Below are 21,714 nucleotides of genomic sequence, written 5' to 3'. Positions count from 1 at the left end.
TACTCCCTTTCCTATGTTACCATTATTTTAGAATTACTTCAGTAATTGATTTTTTTATAACAATAAAAAAACTAACATTCCACCCCTCCCCTCAGACTTTAGACCCTTTGTAATCTTATGAGGACAGTAGGCGACTGTCTCCTGCTCTTCTAGCTGCTTCAAGCTGGGCGTGGTTCTTTTCATAATTTCTCTAAGTAAAGTATTTCACATTTTTTAAAATTGCTCAAATTACACTCTTATTTTATTAGTAAACATTAATTAGTATCATAGCATTTCTTTCATAAAATATGTCTTTTGAATGGGATTCATAATATCCCTGTTCTGAAATTGTATTAATCTAGAAAACATTTGTATTTCTTTTACTGTCCTCATCAAGTGACGAATTTTAGAAAACAATCTTCAATCGACCTTGTCTGTATATAAATTATCTAGATCAGATATGGATTTTACCCCTCTTATGTAATGGAATTAAAAGATTTCATTTTCTTTTAGCAAGTTGCAACTGTAGCTTTTCTTTAAAAAAATAAAATAAAAGAGAGATAGAGAAAACAGAACTACTCCATGAGTTCTTGAAAGAATTAATCTTGAGAATTCAATTTCTTTCCCTTCTTAATGTCTTAAGTTTCAATCATCTTTTCATTTTTACGGGACAAGAACAGCAGTTTCTCTTAAATTGATAAGTTCTACCTAGTTCAATACATTTTCTACCTTAGGCTTTTCTTGGGCATTCTGTGATTACCAAGTGGTAAAAAAGAATAAAAAGAGACTTTTCCTTTTCAGCTGGATGAAAACGATAACACATCACTCTCCAGCTTATGGTCAACATTTAGCAAAGAGGTACAAACAGCAATTGTCTCTCTTTTTTTAAACTTGATTTATTTTCATTTAGAGAGAGGAGAAGGAAGGGAGAAAGACAGGGAGAGAAATTCTGATGTGCGAGAGAAACACAGATTGGTTGCCTTTTGTACTTGCCCTCACCAGGGACTGAACCTGCAACCCAGGTGTGTGCCCTGGCCAGGAATCGTATGAGCAACCTTTCAGTTTGCAGAATGACACCCAAACAACTGCGAGGCACCAGCAAGGGCCAGCAGTTGCTCCTTGTGAACCAACCCAACATCTTCTAAAAATTTCCAAGGTCAACCAAAACAGCACATCATTCCCTATCCAAACTTCATACCTAAGCGTGACATTTTACATAAATTTGATCTAAATAATTCCAATCAAAGACATGAAACAAACAAACAAAAAACGTGCCAAAGCTTTTTTATATTTGATTTTATTTTGGAGTGATATATTATTGTTTCTTCAGGCTTTTTAGTAGGTGATAATATTGTGAAATATGAATCAGAAGGTAGAATTTCAGTTTATTGATGATTCTGTATATGAAAGCATATTAAAGAACTAAAATCATATGTTATTGACCAATAACTTGTCACTATTTTAATGCTATTGAAGATGAAAGAAATACAACATAGAATGTGATAAAAGGAAATAAAATGTGCAAAGAAAATTAATTAGGCATGATAGTGTTACACTTAGTAAAAAGAAAAAAAGAAGTTAGTTTCAATGTAACATATTAAGAAACAACGCTGTAATTGCCCTTTAGATCATGTATCATGCTATATAACTATATGAACTTATGTGATTATTTAAAACTGTCTACCACCTAGACTGTGAGCTTCTTAGGAGCAAGAAGTACACTTGAGTACCCAACATTGCAGCAGCCCAATTTCTAACAATGTATAGTACACAAACAATGAATATTTCTTCAATGATTCAATCTCGAGGATTGTGATCAGATTTTTAAAGAATGTATAGATTTTGCTACATCAGAAATCATTAGAGAAATTTAGTAATTTATCTTGAAAAAAATAAGAAAAAGGTAAGAAAGAATACATAGCAGCTTGCAGATGCTTGAAGTTATTTCACATAAAAGATTAAATGAACTTGTAGTCTCTTCTGTTGGGCAGAACTGTGATAAAGGACTAGGTGTTTCAGAAACCTAAACTTCAGGTAAACATGAAGAAAGACTTCTACAAAGTAGAAGCATTTGCAATATACTAGGTTGACGAGAGATTGTGAAGATCAATTAGTATATCCAACTGTAATTACAGGTTTAGTAAAAATAAGAAATTACATCTTGATAGTGTTCAAATCCAGTAGCAAATTGCAGATCATTGGGTCTCAGTCCCTTCTCTCTCTCCCATCTCACACAAGAGTCCTGAACCCAGACGCTTTCTCCCACAATGGCGCCCTGCCTAATGCATTTGCCAGTTGGTTCTTTTCATCTATTATTTTAAGTTGGTGACATTCACACAGTTTGTTAATGCCTCATATTTGAATAAAGAACTAACTGACAATAATGCTTGTGTAGGCAACTTTACTGAAGAAACTGCAGTAACCTCTTGTCATCCTCCTTATCTGTCCTTCTGGAGCTCATATTACTGACATATATTTTGTCCTGTCTCTGTCCCTCAGACCTGCAATCTGACAGAACGGTGTCTCAAACTGACAACCTAATTTCAGAGAGATGATGATAGGTTATGCCTTTCAGATTTCCAGATCAACTGAATTTTCTTTATCAAAATGCATACAGGAGTTTCAGGTACTAGGTATGGTAAATTGTATTGCTATTGGCCAGATAGATTGATACCCTTATCCCAGTTAATCTAAATGAAATATATTCTTATGTCACAAAGCTCAAGCACTGATATATGACTTAATTTCAATAATGTTTGAATAAATGTGACCTTTGTCAGTCAAGACATGGTTCCTATGGCCCTCTGCAACAGACTTGCAATATTCTAACCAGAGGCTATTCTGCCAGCCTTGGATCTAAAATGAAGACATTTAACTACTACTTAGACAGTAGTCAACATGAGTGAGATTGTTACTTAGAGAAAATCATCCTTTGTTGTTATGAGCCACTGAGATACAAGGTTTGTTTGTTAGAAATGTATTCTAATCTATGCTGATGGATGCAGAGGCATAAAACTTGAGGCTTTTTCATCCCAGAACTATGGCAAAAATTACAAACAAATTGTGTCTAGCATTGAAAAAAACGTGGAGCAGAAAAGTGGGTATAGAGACTGCATTTGGATAACCTGAATGGGAAATCTCAGGGTGAATCTGAAGGCATTCAACTTCAGTTGTGTTCCAAGTGATTTTCAAGCATCTTAATGTAAAAACTGCAATCACCTTGAATGCAAAACGGGGACTTTATTTGCTAACTTATGTGAATAAATTTTGAGTAGAAGAAAAGAACATGTTGCTATAGATAAAGATCTTAAAATGTGTTTTTTCGGCTTCAGGAACAGAAAGGAAGTGACAGCTTTTAAGGACAGGAACAGGAAGAAATAACAGAAATTTGAACTATTTAGGATGAACAGCCTGGATGTGGGAGAGAAAAAAAGGGTAAAGTTTGTTAGTGATGCCAAGGTAAACTGATTGAAAAATGAACATGGCACCAACTGGTGAGAAGGAAAAAAAAAGGAACACAGATAAGGAAACACACAGATGAACAGAAGGAGACAGGATGGCAGATAACTTTTGCTGGTGTGCAAGCACTTGGCATAGTGAGTTTATTATAGCACTTAACATGTTGTTCATGGTATTCCTCTTCTCCTTTGTATATAGAAAAGAAGGAAAAGTCAGTAGTTGGTATCACTAGAAAGCATTAATTTTGTTAGCCGTGCAGTCAAAATAGCATAGCACTTGAAAGAATTTTATGTACCTATATAAGAAATTGGTTTATGAATAAGTATAAATATTATTTTTAATTAATGAAATGTTAAGAAAATATTAAACTTCATTATTTCTTAAGGTGCCATTTCTAAAACATTAGTAAGACTAAGATGAATTGAAGGTGTTTAGACTATAGTTAAGAATTCATCTGCATTGTTCCTCATGTGACTATGATGGTCTATATTCAGCTGTCCCCAACCTTTTTTGACTCCAGGGACTGGTTTTGTGGAAGACAAGTTTTCCATGGACCGGGATGGGGGTGGATAGTCTTGGGATGATTCAAGCACATTACATTCAAGCTCACTTCCTGCTGTGAGGCCCAGTTCCTACCAGTCCATGGCCCAGTGGTTGGGGATCTCTATTTGAAATGAAATATAAATGTTGCTTCAACAGAGAGAATAATAACCAGAGGAGTAAAATAACAGTCATAACAGAAAAAAGCAAAATGCTAGAATATCTTTGTTATAACTATGACTTGATGACTCTAATACATAAGAAATAATGCAATACTAAAATACAATTAACTTAAAGTAGATGAATGGATGTATGAAAAGTTGATGACTCTACATAAAAAAAATTTTAAAAATTTTTTGATAATATTTTAATTTAAAATATATTAAGGAGGACTTGAAAATTATACAGCTCTCCTTGCATTTGGTATTAAACAATAGCCTGGAATACTAGTGGAAATACCTGGTTTTATCATCGCTCTGTATTTAAAGCAAACACTCCATAAAATTGTAGAAAGCTTGTTTGCTCTGCTAAATTCTTAGGTATTATTTGTGGTAGGTATAACTTCTAGTATTTAAAAAATATATAACTGTAATACCTATTTTTTCATTTTAGACATATTTACATAGACATTGATAAAAACAAAGTCTGACCCTTTCTCAATATTATCCATGACCTCCATCTTTACTTCATAAGATTATTAAACAGTGTTAATACATATCTTTTTTATTTGTGAAAATTATAATTCCAGAGGATCACTAAGTCATTAATGTAAATACCAGTAATACAGTTCCATGACAATCCTTTGGATTATTTAACAAATTAGTATCTTTTTGTTGTATGTGTGTGTGAGTATGTAGCTACAATTTGATATATGCCAAGGCAAAACACCCCATGTGGTTGCTAAACTATATTGCAAAAATTGACAAGTCATGGTTGTACACAATTTTATGTTAATTTTAATAATAAATTATGGCTAAACATTTGAGTTACACATACTAGTATTTTGTTTAATAACCTACTAGTGACTTACGATTGGGTTATCTAGTTGTCTGTATACCAAAAGATAATATATTGAGATCATTATGAGTTAACAGAATGTAAATTAAATTTAAAAATGAATACTCTAATTAATAGAAATAAGTAAGCATATAATAAAGAACTTTATTCTATTTTTGTAGTTTTTTAATCAATCATATGCTGTTTCTATTTGCAAGACTGTAATCACGTGACTCACTAAACATATGGATAAATTTTAGCAAAAGTATTTGAAGTTTCTACTTTGGATATATAACAGATATTTAAGAAAGCCTTGATAATAAATGCAAACTTTTATCTAACACATGTTCAACTTTTTTTTGAATTAAATAAAAAAGAAGCTTAGCAGATCAAAATGTTTTCTTTAATTTGATTAAGGATTAAACAAAATAATATCTTACAAAATGTAATTCATTATACAAGATCATATATATTTCATCTGCATTCACTTACTTGACTTTTTGTTAAAATTCATAAATCAAAGCAATGATATTACAAAGTTATATTAGTACTAACATGTTCTTAACAATTATTTTGCACTTAGGAGACTGTGAAATATTTCAAATATTTTTAATATTCCCTTATGAAAACCCAGTCAACAATTTTACAAAAATATAAACAGAATTTCTATTGTAGCAACCAATCATTTACATTAAATATCATGTAAACCTTTAACCATTATATAATTAGCAAGCCAACAAATCATTTAATCAAATATAAAAGACATCAAGAAAGCATGTTTCTCTTGGAATAAGAGAAAGAGTCCAAAAAAAGAACCAGACTATCATCATTAAATAATTTAATTGGAATCACCATAAGTGAAAAGAAAGTCAATACTTTAACAGTTATGTCAATTCATTATTACCACTTCATTAGTTACTCAATTCTCCAATCCCCTTCTCAGTGCGGCCAAGGTGGATCTTGGAAAAAGCATCTCCTGGAAATCAGAGTCCAAGCCCGGATAATATCAAACATTGGATCCACTTATCATCATGAAAAAAGAAGCATAAACTAGTACATTATATAAAAACAGCATAAAGGGAACTGGGAACTGGGAACATTGGCACAGCAAATTGTTCCTATGAGTCTCAAATTCTTCCCACTTTCAAATGTTGCAATTCCATCATTTATCCCAACCCTCCTTTTGTTACCACATGTTTAATAGGTCTCCAGACTAAAAAGAGATAAATATACCCTTAGACTGTAATTCCAGTTTACTGCTATAAATAGATGTTTAGTGTGTCATGGTGAAGATGTGTATGTAGTTTGCATACAAATGAAAAATGGATATTTGTGAACAAAGGGTTAAACTGTAATAGAGTGATGTTTACTTTGCTAATATCCACTTCCTTCCCTCTTCAAGAAAAATCTGTTATCCTGAAAGTATTTTCCACTTAATCAGCTAATTTGATTTGTCCAATGAAGTATATATGGAAGTGAAAAGAGCAGAAATAATAAATAAAGATTGCAATTTGGCCTGCCGTCTTGTGCTCCACTGGTTGGCCATCAAAAGAGCATGTTTCATGTAACATTGACCCCTTAAGCCTAAAAGTCTCTGAAAAAGATTTGACTCTATATATCAAAGTCAGGTAACAGGATCCAAGTTCTGCAAAGTCCAGCCAAACCCAAATAAATTGCAGCCTGAAGCACAGACAACTTGTCCCAGGGAACTGCACGCATTGGGAATAAGAACTAAATATTTCTAGCATAAGCCACTGGCATTTGTCACATAGCATTATTGTGTAAATAACTGATTTAAATTAAGAAAAACAAAATGTTTTTTCTTCCATGAAGTGTAGTATATTTAGTGGTAAAGCTAGGATCATGCCTGGATTAAATGTTCTATTAAATATTTATTTTGTTAGATTCTACTATGTTTAGTTAGTAATAAACAGGGTCCTTTTGGGGGAAATAACATTTCTATTAAAGAATATACTGTCATAGAAAATGTATTATTGTTATAATTTTAATAGATTAATTTACCTGTTATTCAAAATAATGTTTTGTTGATTTCATCTAAAGAAGTTATAGTATCATTATGATGATATAAACAATGAGAACTTAAAGCTTGTGGAACACAGTAAAGTTAAATTAGAATATGCACTTACTGTAGTTCATTTATGATACAAAATATGGATCTTACAATTTCACAGCTCATTGTAACAGATGGAGACTGTATTACCATTATTTTTGGAGTTGGCTTATAATGTTAATTTTTGGAAATATTAAATACTCTGATGACTTCCATCTGCAAAAACTTTTATCTAAATAGAAATTACTTGTTTTATTACTTACAGAAATAAGTTCCTAATTGACTTCATGTAAAATAGTCCACCAACACAATATTCTCATTTATATCTCGTCTAAATTTTTCACTGGCTGCATTTAGGTTAGATATCTACAATATATTAAAATGTCTCAAATAAATAAGCTGTCTTCTTAATGTATTGGAATGAGGCTAATCAGGTGTTAGCACAGAATTGGGACTTCTTCATTCAATTAGGATTGACTGAGGACCTTGAGACCTTGAGCCTTATCTCTGATAGAGAAGTTCTGCAGCTTCTAATTAGTGTAAAGATTGGAAATGGGAAGACAGTTGAAACAGAAAGAGTGACTAATATTACATCCCTGTGTAGGTGAAGTTAAATTGCACATAGGAATAATTAAAGTGTTATGCAGCTAGATTTCACAGGACCTACAGATACATGCTAAATACTATTGCTTTATTGAAATAGGGAACACATTTAATTCTTTCTCAAAAAAAAAAGTCAGAATTGTACATTGGGGAAATATATCTTGTGATAAAGTGAATGATACATTTTTGGCTAAAAACGAGCAAAGTGACTGGATAGGAATTGATCACTATACAAGAGGAACTGTAGAAAGCTTAGTAGAATTGGCTGTGCAAAAGAGGAATACTGTAAATTATGTTATTTGATCGAGACAACAATTTGTTATCAGGAGACAAGAGAAATAATTTAAGAGGAAATTAAGATATCAGGTGACTGAATCCCCCGAGGGAAGACAAAAGGTTGGGACATGGCTGCAAAAGAATGTAGCTGAATAATTATTTTATGTGTACATATTTTCAAACATCTATAATATGAGGAAATTATATTGTCAAAATTGCGCAGGCTTTAAAAGCATTCCATTGATGTTTTCATGCACCCAAAATCATTTAATTCACCAAAACATTCTATAAATGTGGACTTATCCCAGTTGTAATTTACTGAAGTTATAATGAGATATAGTATTCATGCACTGGCTGTCTTGAACAATATTTAAATTTATATGGACAAAAATAACTCTTACAATTCTAATTTCACATTAGAACTAGACAAATTCTCCATATCAAATAATTAAATTTTAGAACCTTCTTATTTTTTTCAATAGTATTGTTTCATCAGCATTTATCCCCCACACTCCCTTCCACCTCTACCCAACTCCCTGCCCCCAACAGTCACCACATTGTCCACGTCCATGAGTTCTTTCTCTTTTTTCTCAATATTAAAAGTTATGCTTTAGATAGAATCTATTAATATTATATTTCAACTTTATTAATGTCCTTACCCTTGAAATGAAATTGTTTTCAAGGGCCAACATCTACATGTCAAGGCTTTGGGAAGCCTAATGAACATACCTGTAATGATGACGTAACAGCTACTGCATGTAAGACACTGCTCTGAGAACATTGCCTAACTTGACTTGTTTAGTTGTCATATCAATCTGATAAAGAAGTTCCAATCATTACCCAATTTTATGGGTAAAGACACTGAAGTACCGAGAGCTTATGTAACTTGCTTGAGTGAGTGAGGTTTGGAACCCAGACTCTGTAATTCCAGAGAGCCATTGATATGTTCCATCTCATATAACAGTACATATTCTTATTTAGTGAATAAATATCCACATCTGTCAGTTATAGTGAATCCATTATAGTCTGTTACTATTATAATATTAAATTAAAATATTACTGTGTAGAAATAGCAAAATATTTGGTCTCATATGTACTGACTTGAAGCAAATTCCCTCTCTTTTGTTGTTACATTTATTTTTGAGATCGATTTACATATTTCAATTGTTTTGATAGTAGATTTTAATCATATTTCAGTAATCTCTTTCTGTGACTAACCCCTCTTCCTGTTGATTGATTTCCAGAAAGTCTATTCTTTGTAAATGTCTGGACTGTTCATGTTTATTTTTCAAATAGTGTTTCATTTCAACTATAAAAAATTATGCAAAGATCTTCCATCCTTGACACACGCTTTGGTTAATTACTACTCTCAACTTTTTTTCAGTCATATACATATCATCTTTAATGTTCTTCTCCTGATATTTATCTCGTTTTTTGTATCTGAACATTTTCTCCCTCCCCTCTCCTTTATTTTCCTCCCCTCCCCTCCCCTATGCTCCTCCCCTTTTCTCTCTCTCTTACACATTAATAGTAATGAGCTTATCTTCAAATCATTTCCATTAACTAAAGAAAAGTGGGCCAGATATTAACTATCAGATATTAGTAACATAAAAAAAAATTTTGATCAGTGATTAAATGAGTAAATAATCTCTCTCAGAAAACAATCCCTGCATTCTTACTCTTGTCTTGCTTACTCAAGTCCTTGATTCCTAAAATTCCAGCTTCCTCTCATTAATAAACTTTCTTTCTTAATTCTGCCATTTCCATTAGTATTTAAGTGACTCAGTTTTTCCTAAGTTAAAAAAACTATTTCTGCCTTGGCTGGTGTGGCTCAGTTGGTTGGTCGTCATCCCACAAACCAAAAGGTCGGTCACTGGTTCAATTCTCAATCAAGATACATGCCTCGGTTGTAGGTTCACTCCCCAGTTGGAGCACATACAGAAGGTACCCAGTGGATGCTCTCTCTCACATCAATGTTTCTCTTCCCCTCCTCATTCTCTACCCAATCCATAAAATCAAAAATAAAATAAATAAAGAAAAGAAAACTCTTTTGTTTCCAAGTGTCTGCCATTTGCCACTCAAGATCTACTGTATGATCACTTTCATCCTGTTTTCCTCCCTGAGAGCCTGAGAAATATGTCCTCAGTCAAAGGTTACTCTTGCCCTTTGGTTCCCTCAGAGGAACACAGCAGGAAAAGGGAGAAAGGGGTAAGTGTAAATTTGAGATATTTATTCCCCTGGTTTTCTTCTTGAGAAACTTCCCTTTAAATCTTATGGAATTATCTTGAGAGGATGATCTGCCCCCTAACTGGTCATTGACTGCTATAGTAATAGGTAGCTGGGAAGTTTTGGAAATAGATCACAAAGTGGGAATCTGGGATTTGATTGCTTGCACTAAGAATCACTGGAATAACTTCTTTGACAGAGAAAAATGAGAAATGGGTTACCCGTGGCATTTGGTGGCATCACAGCTGATAAAATTAGCACTATCTTGGCATAGAAAGTGGCAAATATACAAAGGGTGGCATTAGGAAAGAAAATGTCTGTGCCACTTAGCTATTAGGACAGCCTCTAATTACTTACAGGCAAGTGGATCAGGCGAATCAGTGGGTCAACAAAATCTTGAATCCATAAATTTATGTTCCTCGAGTTGATGAAAACCTCAGGACTGAACTGTGTTTCAGGGGTCTACTTAAGACCTTTCCCACTAAAAGTTTCTAGATGACTCAGTGACCCAGTAGCAAATATAGCACACTGCGTCTTAAATGTCCTGGAATTTTAAACCTTTGGAAATATACCAACATGTTATGTGAAGTCATCCAGATTCTTCTGGCATCCCTAGAAATTATACATTAAAAAGAAGTAGAATTAAAAGTTTTGAATAGGATATGTTCACATCCAAGTAAGATAGAGTAGATAAAGCCATACCATCAATCCCCAAAATGAAAACAAATGAAGACACATAACTGGTGTACATCTTAGTTTTGAGGACATGGGAGAAATGTGTAAGCAAAGAAGACTAGATAAACTAACACTCTACAGAGTGATAAATCATTCCTACTTAAGCTGAATCTCCATGCACTCATTAACCAAGTTCAAAATAAATTCATGAACAATTCTTTTATTTCTCACTTAGCCTTTTCCCATAACATAAAAACATCATGCACTACTTCTTTTTATTTCAATACACATATCTAAAAGATAAAGGCTCTTCCTGAAAATGTAACTGCAATATCTCTATCACATGTTTTAAAAATTCTTTTTTTAATATCATCTAATACCCAGTTGTTGTTATAAATTTCAATAGTATCATAAGATTTAGTTTGTTTACTTTATTGGCTTCTTTCAATGAAATAAAGTCTACAAATTGCACTTGAATGATATGTCTCACTGCATCTTGGTTGATATGTTTCTAGTCCCCTCTAACATTTTTAATATAAATCTCATCACATCCATGATACACTTAAAAACCTCCAAAGTCTGTCATTATAACACAAGCTGAATTTCTGCTGATGGTGTGCAAGAAAACGGTCTTCTGATCTAGCTGCACCAGAATTTTTTTAAATGTTTTCCCTTCCTTCCTCTCTTCCCTCCCCTCCCCTCCCCTTCCCTCCCATCCTCTCCCCTCCCTTCTCTTTCCTCTCTCTTTCCTTTTACTCTCCTCTCTCTTTCCTTCATTAAAACAACACAACTTTATTCTCTTAGAAATCTGGAGGATAGGAATCCGAAATCCGTTTCACTAGCCTAAAATCAAGTTGTTGGCAGAGCTCTTTCCATGCGGAGGCTGTGAGAGCATAATTCTTTTCCTTCCCTCTTTCAGCCAGTCTTGGCTGCTTGTGTTCCTTGGCTGTGACCCCTTCCTCCTCCTTCAAAATACATCACTCCAATCTCCGCTTCCATCATCACATTGACTTCTCATCTTCAGTTGAATCTCCCTCTGAATTCCTCTTATAAGGACACTTGTGATTATACTTAGGGATTCCTTTCCCTTGAATATGTCACTCTGTTCTGAGCTTCATATCTGTCCTTTCTAGAGTGTCCTTCCTCCCAGATAAATAGGGTACAAGTATGGCTCTTCTTCTTTCCTCAGGTATCAGTCAAAAAATCACTTCCTTGGATAAGTTACTTGAATCTATTATTATTTTCCAGAATTTTTAACCTGTGTATCAGTATAATTAATTAATTTTCTTTTCTCTCTCCTCCAATGAAAAGATAACCGTAGAGACAATAGAACCATAGAGATGCATTCTTTTCTTAGTTCTCTATTGTTCTGACAGCTTTTAGAGCAGGGTCTGGAACCCAGTAACCTGTCAATAGAAATTAGTTTAATTAATTAATCAGTGCATGCTTTGGACACAAAATCCAATTGTAAAGAATGGGACAATGAACTGAGGCAATTTCAACTTCCTTAAAAATTCATCCTTGATAAAATATTACTTTAAAATACCTTCTATATTCAATATTACAATTAGAACACAATACATATATTAAAATTACTTTTAAAAATCCCTTTAAGATTTTTACAAATTAGCTTCAGCAGTAAAAGAATTGCAATAGAAAACTCAACCATTATTTTCAAATTCTTTATTAAAAAATAAATTTCTATTGAGTTAGAAATAAAAAGACTTATTAAAATGTTTCAAGTCATTTGTTAAGAATTCGTTATTTGGAATAACACTTTTAAAAGAAAAGGTGAAGTGTGCTGTCTGTTCTTCAGATTACAGTGCAGCATAAATCTTTTCAGAGAGGAAAATGACTTCAGACATTTCACTTGTGATGAACTTTTAGTAACCCAAAAAATCACTGATAATCAGGGGATTTTAATAACCTATAATGTTTTTAATTGTACATATATGGAATTACATCACTGCTTTTTAAATTTAAAATAACATCTTAAAAGTGAAATATGAAATAGCGAATAGAGAATAGAACTCTATAGCTAGAGCACAGATAAGGGTTAAATGCAGCCTAAAACTTGTACTAGTGTGTGAAATTGGGAAAAATCTTGCATAACCTTTCTGCCCTCTAGTATCCCCCTTGCAAAATGGGAATAATTATGTTTTCTACTTTATAGGATTATTTTAATTAAACAAGTTAGTATCCATAAAACACTAAGAACACTAAAAATGTAAAAATTGTGCATCTTTAGGCTTTTGGGTTTTATTACATTTATTTGCTCAAATCTTTAGGTGTAGAAATAAGCTGAGTCATTCAGTTGTACTTCATATGTGAAAACTGAATGTTGATGTTGTCAGGTACAAAATTATTTTGGTTGCCATTGTCATCATGAATATGGAGGGGAATGGGAGAAATTCTTTCAATGGGGCTACTGAGATCACAGGGATCATATCTAAGTTATTTTAAAAATATTATCAGTATTATTTTTATCTTTACAGCACTGAAAATTAAATAAAAAATGATATATAAAATCAACACATTTAAGCCCTGGCAGCTGTGGCTCAGTGGATTGAGCGTCGGCCTGTGAGCCAAGTGTCGCTGGTTCGATTCCCAGTCAGGGCACATTACTAGGTTGCACGTCAGGTCCCCAGTTGGGGGCGCGAGTGAGAGGCAACCACACAGTGATGTTTCTCTCCCTCTCTTTCTCCTTTCCTCTCTCTCAAATAAAATAAAGAAACAAACAAACAAATAAATTATTTAAAAAAATAAATAAATAAAAATCAACACATTTGCATACATTTTTTACATTAAGTTGTTGAAACAGAAACTAGTAACTTGATTAAGAATTTATATATATATATATTAAAATAAGTGATAGAAGTCACATACATACAAAACAATGAAAACAGTTCAACACATTCTAGAAAATGGTCTAATTGGTCAAACTAATAAAACGATGGAATTTCTTCATATTGCTATACTATTGAGCAGAAATATCCTGATAACATGAAAATAAAATTGTATGAGTCCAATAGGACACTCAAAACAGACATAAAGACATAAAAGTATTCAAGAAAACCAATTATCATCATATTCCATTCTGGACTATTTGGCCTTCAGAGTTCCATTAGAACTGCACTTATTTTACTTGCTAATTTTATTTTTGAGCTTCTAAAACCTCATTGTGAACCTTAATATCACATTAAGCAGACATCTCAGCATCCTTTTCTCTTCCCTCGGTGGGTAGAAGTTGGAAGAGTGAGAAGATTAAAAAAAAAGAAGAAGAAAGGAAAAAAAGACCTAATTTTACCACACTCCAATTTGATAATATTCTTGAATAGATAAGAACTTTTAAATACAGTTAGAGTCAACTCATATGTTTGTCAATTCTTTTTTATTTTTCTCTCATTATAACACACCATCAACATCTTGTGCGTATCTAAATTATTTTGTTGGTTCATGTAACATTTATTCTAGTTCAGTCTATTCTGCATCATACTTTTAATCGCACCCTCCCTTTGTCCATGTTAATATTCTCTACTTTGTAAATTTAAGTTCAATCACCCATTATTCCTACTGCTCTCAACTTTTCAAATCTTGTACCCATTCAAAGTCTGTATTTTATTACCTTCTAACTAAAATCCTCCTCAAAGAAGACATGTTTCTTATTGAGGCTCATCTTTAACATTTTTTCTGACTTTTTTCTTCTTTTCACATTATGAGTTTTATTTAAATGTTCTTTTGTACTTATCTGAATAACTTCCCCAACCTTCTTATGCCCATGTTTTCTGTTAAGACTTTGAGTTCTCTTAAGAAAGATTATCTATTTTTTTAACAGAATGAAGGAGCCAAAAGTAAATACATACATTAAGAATATATCAATGTAAGGACTTCCGGCCAAGATGGAGGCTTAGACGGACGCGCTAGGTCTCCCTCTACAACTAGAGAGGAATACAACTACTTCAAAACAAAGGATAACTAGAAATTCCAGAAAATAAAACTACACGGAAGCCCAACATATGAAGTTATAAACCAGCGGCGTCCTTTGGGCAGGTAAAAGCGAAAGGGGGCGGCGCTGTTTGCGGTCGCACCTGGGACAGCGGCAGGGAGAACAACCCCGGCTGCAGTCGAACCCCCGGCAGCTCGCGACCCCAACGCTGGGGAAAGCAGCCACCACATCGCCTTGAACAGTGAGGCCCAGGGGGGCGGGAGGACGGATCCCAGTCTCCTAGCGGAATAACTGTGTGAATTCATCTTGGACCCCCGCCCCCAAAGAAAGCGCCACAGGGCTGCGAAATAGGTCGCGGACAGGCGCCGGTCGCTGGATTGTGACGACTACACAGGCACTGCCCCCTACAGCCGGCCCAAGAAAACAAAACGCATCTGTCAAAATGAGGCAGACAACTATAGAAATCCCGGTGGCACAGCTCACCAGGCAACAGATGGAGAACCTGACAGATGAACAGATAAGAAACCTGTCAGATGCTCAGTTCTGGGCCATTGTTATCAGGTGGCTTACAGAATTCACAAAAGATCTGGAAAAAGATGAGAAAGAAGTGAAAAACACTCATAACGAAAGGAACAAAACCACATACGAGACAGATGGTGAGGAAAAAAAATCCAGAGTTCATTTCAACAAACTGGAATATGGAGAAGGAACAAGAAGTCAACCAATGCAGGGAGAGGAAATGGGAAGCAACGATGAGAGGATCAGAAACCTCTGGGACAGCTATAAAAGGCCCAACATAAGAATCATTGGTTTGCCAGAGAGCGAGGAAGATGAACTAGAACTTGAAAAATTGAGTGAAAATATAATAAAGGAGAACTTCCCAGACATGGGGAAGGAAATAGACTTACAGGTCCAGGAAGCACAGAGAGTTCCAGAAAAACTGGACCCAGGGAGAACCACTCCGAGACACATTATAATCAAAATGTCAAAAATTAAAGATAAAGAGAGAATCTTAAAAGCAGCAAGAGAGAGAAAAGAATTATGTACAAAGGGGTCCCAATTAGACTATCAGCTGACTTCTCAAGGGAGACCCTGCAGGCAAGAAGGGACTGGCAAGAAATGTTCAAAGTAATGAAAATCCAAAACCTACAACCACGAATACTCTATCCAGCGAAATTGTCATTCAGAATAGAAGGACAGAGAAAGTATTTCCAGGACAAAATAAAACTGAAAGAGTTCATTAGATCCAAACCACTGTTATATGAGATGTTAAAGGGACTGGTTTAGAAAAAGGAGGATCAAGACAATGAAATCTAAAATGAAAACTGCATCACAAGAAACAACAGAAGCTAGGGAATTGAAACAAAGGCAAACTAAACAGACAACGAGAGTGGAAAAAGAACTATAGTTACGGAGAACATATTGGGGGGAGGTCAACAGGGAGGGGGAATGGGGAGAGGGAGGGAGATGATATAGGAATTAAGGATCATGGTAGGAGGGAATGGAATAGACAGAGAGAGGTTGAGAAGAACTGTATGCACAACTAATGGACATGATCTAAAAGGGGGGGACAACTGGAGGGAGGGGGGCCACTGGGTGGAGGGGAGCAGAGGGAAGGGAAATTGGCACAAATGTAATATTATAATCAATAAAACACATTTAAAAAAATAAAATAAAATGTTCAGCTGAAAAAAAAAAAAAAAAAAGAATATATCAATGTATAAGAAATCCATCTGTGGGAATCCTAAGTGGAATTGTTAAATCAAATACAAATTAAATTGCTCTCATGAAAATCCACAACTTTCCATTCCACTTTATACTTAAAATTTATGATTTTAAAATTCTTTTAATGCTTTATTTACTCATTTAAGTACTCATTTAATTATTCATTTATTCACTAAAACTATTGATTTTCTATTCATTAAAAACTACTTAGCAGTATTTTATACACTATTTGATCCGCTAGATTCTGGCCTACGTATGTATATATGAATTTAGGGAGATATTTCTCAATGCAGTAACTATTTACTGAGGAAGGACAAGGAATTTTGATGCCTTGCTCTTTTTATTCTGTTCTTTGAACAGAGACCACTGAGCTCAGTGACAGTTGAACCCTGTCTTTCTGGTACTGCAGAGACTGTGAGAAACACGTTCACAGAGGAAAATGTCTCAGCTGGGAATCAGAGCTTAAGCAAGGTGATGATTGCAGTTTCACGTGGTGCCGGGGCCTGGTGGGGTGAGAAAGGAGACCAGCGGGTTAGAACCCTTCACATAAGACCTACCTTTTTAATACGTTTTCTAAGCTATAACCACTCTGTGTATAGTGATTTCACATTTTATCACAATTTAGAAATCCCAGGATTCCACGGTCACTAGTCAAGCACTATAAGACTCTTGGAGTACATTATAAACTAGTTGCATAATGGAAATGCTTTTGGCTAAATACCAATATGTAATTTGATAAGGTTAGGAAAGGATAGCCATACATTGTTTAATAATAAATCAGGCCAATCATGACAGATAGTCTGTCAGTAATTATTTTTAGTCCAAAACCCATTTTGTTGCTTAGGAAACCTGGCTAATTTAAGAAAAGTGGTTAAATAAGTGATACTGTTCATATAATCAGGCACTAGAAGACAAGGAATAAAAAAAAAAATAAGGGACCAACAAGTAAATCGCAATTAATTAAATATAGCAAAATTGAAAAGCAAGGAACAACCTCACATTATAAATAGGCACTGGGAGGTACATTTAAAATTATCAAAGCAGAGAAAATGTTCTAATTAGTACACAACTTAGATTTTTTATTCATTCTTAAAACTCATGTATTTTGATAACATTGCTAATTGATAAGCATAAGATACAGCCAAAACTATATTTGCTATTCTACCTCATTCTTAAGCAGCAAATGTGACATTATAAGATTTTCATGCACATTACATACAAATTTTCTCCTGAAAGAGCTAATAAAAGTGTTATAGGCTGTAGAAATTAATTTATGGATGATTCGGAAGGCAGAAAAGCTCTAAATTAACCTTGCTTGAAGGAGAACTCAATGTTCTTATTCAGTAAGGCCTCCAGCTGTGCTCAAGTAGACTGTGGTAGATGTTCTTATTTCAGATGAGGACTCAGTGTAAGCCTCTTTTTAAAGTTCTTTTATTTATTTATTATCCTATTTCTCAAGGGAAAAGAGGAAATGTGCACCTAATATAATGTACTTTCTCTCAGTTTTTATCTGATGATACTCAGAAAGTTCCAGCAGTAAGCTTCAGTTATACCATGTTTCTTCCAAACATATAGGAAAATTTAGCACCCGTGAAATCAAGGCAGCAGCCTAATATACAATTTATGGAGGATTTTTGATTTTGTAATTTAAATGATCTCCTTGGTAGACTAGGCTAACAATATAATTCCACCAAGGAGTGTGTTTATCGGAAGAATGACACAATCAACTTCTGTAATATACAATACTATTTGTTGATGATTTTTATTTTTGACAAATGTGTCTGTGATAAGAAAAGCACAAAATAAAATCTCCCAGGCTATGGTTAATAAGTGATGGGAACTTACAAGTTTGCTTATGAAGGAAGAGGAGCATTCACCTTCCTTCCTTCCTTATTAACTGATTCAAAATATACAGGGTGAAGCAACGAGAGGTTTATAGTTGTTCATATGAAAAAATACAATAACTAATAAGTGATAATACAATAATAAAGTCTATGTTTTGCATACTTTTAACTGTAAAGCTACTTTGGCCCCACCCTGTATTTACGTACAACTTAGAACTCTACATGACAAGTGTTCTGTTACACTGAATGAAAAGCAGCAGATGGTACATACATGATCCCTATCATCCAAAGCATATACTGTAGTCAGTCTGCCGCTGTCAGGCACAATTTTAAAAGCATCTCATTAATGGAATACAATTTAAAAATATACATTTTGACTTGTAAGTCTAACTAAAAAAGTGATCCACCTGATTGCAACAAAAAACATAAGCAAACAAATATTTAATTGCAAATCGAGATATGGAATATGAGCAAAATTAAGAGGGGAAAGAGATGAAGAAAAATGAAGACAGAGATGAGCTACAGTGTTTCTGAGGTGTTTGAGATATAATTGATACGCAATAAATTGCACGTATTTACTGTATACAGTTGTATGAGTGTGGGTATATGCAAACAAAGGGTAGAAAACAGCCATGGAAAATTCTGGGGAAAGAACTGAGCAGGAAAAAACAACCTACCATGTGAAGGCCGTAAGACAGGAAGGCAGTGGGTATGTCTGAGAAAATGAAGAGGGACCAGGCCACCCAGAACTGTTTGGGCAAGAAGTAGAACAGTGAAATTGTAGATTTTGTAGATAATTAGGAGCCCCTGCAGAAAGGGTCTTTTAAATGAGTTTAAATGTTAACCAGATACACTGGAAAATTACCAACACTTGTTCAATGAATTGATATGATACTATTTTTAAAAGATAAACCTGTTTATCATGTAGAGAATGGATTGCATGAGTACATGAGAAAAAAGGGTGACCAGTTAGCAGGAAAATGTAGTCATCAAGATAACATTGAATGATTCAAGCAAGATTCATGGCAGTGGATATTTAGAGAAGTAGATAGACACTATGACAAATGCATATAATATCACTAGAGATTATATATGGAATAGTGGAGAACAAAGTGCCAAGCATAATCTCAATATTTTTTCTTGGGCAACTAGACGGATTTGGTACCATTTACAGGGATTGGGACAACCAATGTTAAAGATGTAGTTCAGTGGTTGAAAAAAATAGCAAACTTCAGCACATGTATTCGTTTGATGGTTTTACCAAGTGCAGTTTTTGTGGAGGATTTTTGCAAAGGTTGATGGGCAGAGGAGAATCAGAGGTGCAAAGTTCTTAAACTGATCAAGAGAAACAACAACATTTAGTAGTTGGAGGAGAATTTGGATGTCAGGTAAATGTTTAAATCTGTTTTATTTCCCACTTAAGCTTATATGTGATGATGGCGGTTTGATAGCGATGATGATTATAATGATGGTGATGCTGATGGTAATGTGATGACTATGATTATGTAACTGTTCACATACTGAAATGGCAGTTTTTCTTGTTTAAATTTTTAAAAACAACATATAATTTAAATCAAACCCTCATTTTCTCCCTCTTGAGAGAATCTTGTCCTTTTAATCTTTTACCGTCACTAAATAATTATCAGCATTGTTCAAAAATTCAAGAGAACTGTATTTTGAAATATTGTAGAGCTATTTAGGAAGTTAATGAGTACAGCTGTTATAGAGCTCTGTAGTCTCATTTTATAATTTAATTGCAAGTCTGCAATCCAGCAATAATTATTTAAAATTTGAAATATCAATATCACTAGCATTAAAATGTTTTATTCATAGCATAAAATTTAAAATATATTTTAACTTACAAAACTAGAAATGAAAATGTGATCCAGAGGAAATAGCCAGTTGCAAATAGGTACTGTCATCATAATTACAACTGTTTCTCCTATTTATCTAATGCCATACTTACTTGGAAAAATAGTTGGCAGATTATGTATCTTCTATAAAGCAGCAAAAGTAATTTTTTCGTTTTGAGGTACAGTTTGTCTAAATGCAAGAGCATCTGTTCATATTGAATGAAATGTAATCTGGCAAATAGAGGCAGCCTTTGAATCATTTTTATGTTTTGCATTATCATGGCAATAGGTTTCAGTTCAAGTTCAGTTTCCAAAAACTGTGTGCAATTTTCATCATAATTATGAAACATTGGTCAGTGTTAGATGTTTATCTGTCTTGGTCTTTTGTTATGTAATTTCATTATCCATGAGTCTTGTTATACATTAAATAGCACTGCTGAGTTAGCAATATGGTCACGTTTTGGGACTTTCTTCTCACATATTTGCTACATATTTATTATAGTTGTTATTAGTAATTTGTTGTTAGTAATTTTTATTGTTTCATTTTCTATTTTGTTTTCTAGTCTTAAAATAACTGCAGATACGTGTTTTGAAAGAGAATATTGACAAAGACAACCTCACTGTTCTTCCTCCGTTCAACTCTATATTAGCCAGATTTTTCTTCACTACAAGCCTCTGATATTGCTTTTCCTAGAGCAGCATTTAGGAAAGTTCCAATTATTAATTATCTCTCTGTCCCTTTCAGGCATAAATCTTCTCCCAGCCCCTTGTTAATTTTGTAACCCCAAAATGTCTTTCTGAGAATGATCTTTTTGAATGTAACCTAAAAGAAACACAGCACCCATATCTCCCAGTCTCTGTGGGAGAATGCAAGGCTAATTTCCATAAGTTCTTATTAGGGAATATAGGTGGCCTGATCACATTGCCCAACGTTTTCCAGTACTTTCCTACTAGCTCACCACGGTGTTTAAAAACTCTCCTTCCTTTTGGTTCAGTAGAGTTAAAGTTATTATCTTTTTGATACTAAAATAGTCTCATCCCCTATTGCAATAGTTTTGAATAAAGTCTTCCTTGTATAATTCTGTCACAAATTTGCTTTGCCAATATATATAACATGCATTCCCTATAGACATCATTTTAGGAAACCCACTATTTGGGACAATAAACTTCCTTTCCATACCCCAGGACACCTACAAGCTCTCCCTTTTTAAATTTAGATTTCCTTATTTTTGCTAAAGGCAAAAAATAATAATCATACTATCCTTAAAGGCGTATAGTGTATTTATATTTTATTTTTATGAAAACAGTATCTATCTGTACCTGGAAGATTTAATTAATTCTATTTAAGTGCACATAGTAATGAATAACTGATCAAAGCACTAAATCAATACATAAATGAATATAATTAAGTGGCATTTGTGGCATCAGTTCTTAACGAACTACATATAATGCTTTCAGGTACCCTCATTCCCTCCCCCCCACACACACTTCTGCTTTTCACCAGCATGTAAACACTACTAG

The 21,714-nt window shown here is 33.9% G+C and overlaps 1 long non-coding RNA gene across 1 annotated transcript in view; it reads right to left on the bottom strand.

The window, feature by feature from the left end:
* Positions 1 to 12,150: 12,150 nt before the first annotated feature.
* The window catches only part of LOC149995882 (uncharacterized), a 68,917-nt gene continuing 59,353 nt past the window's right edge, over positions 12,151 to 21,714 (bottom strand). The window contains exon 4 of the long non-coding RNA XR_016507462.1: positions 12,151 to 12,231. This is a non-coding gene — a long non-coding RNA (uncharacterized LOC149995882). The remainder of the gene's footprint in view (positions 12,232 to 21,714) is intronic.

Source organism: Furipterus horrens, unplaced genomic scaffold (genome assembly GCF_987537825.1).
Source record: "Furipterus horrens unplaced genomic scaffold, mFurHor1.1.pri manual_scaffold_12, whole genome shotgun sequence".
NCBI lineage: Eukaryota > Metazoa > Chordata > Mammalia > Chiroptera > Furipteridae > Furipterus > Furipterus horrens.
The sequence above is the reverse complement of the archived record's forward strand: the minus strand, read 5'-3'. Positions and strand labels throughout refer to the sequence as shown.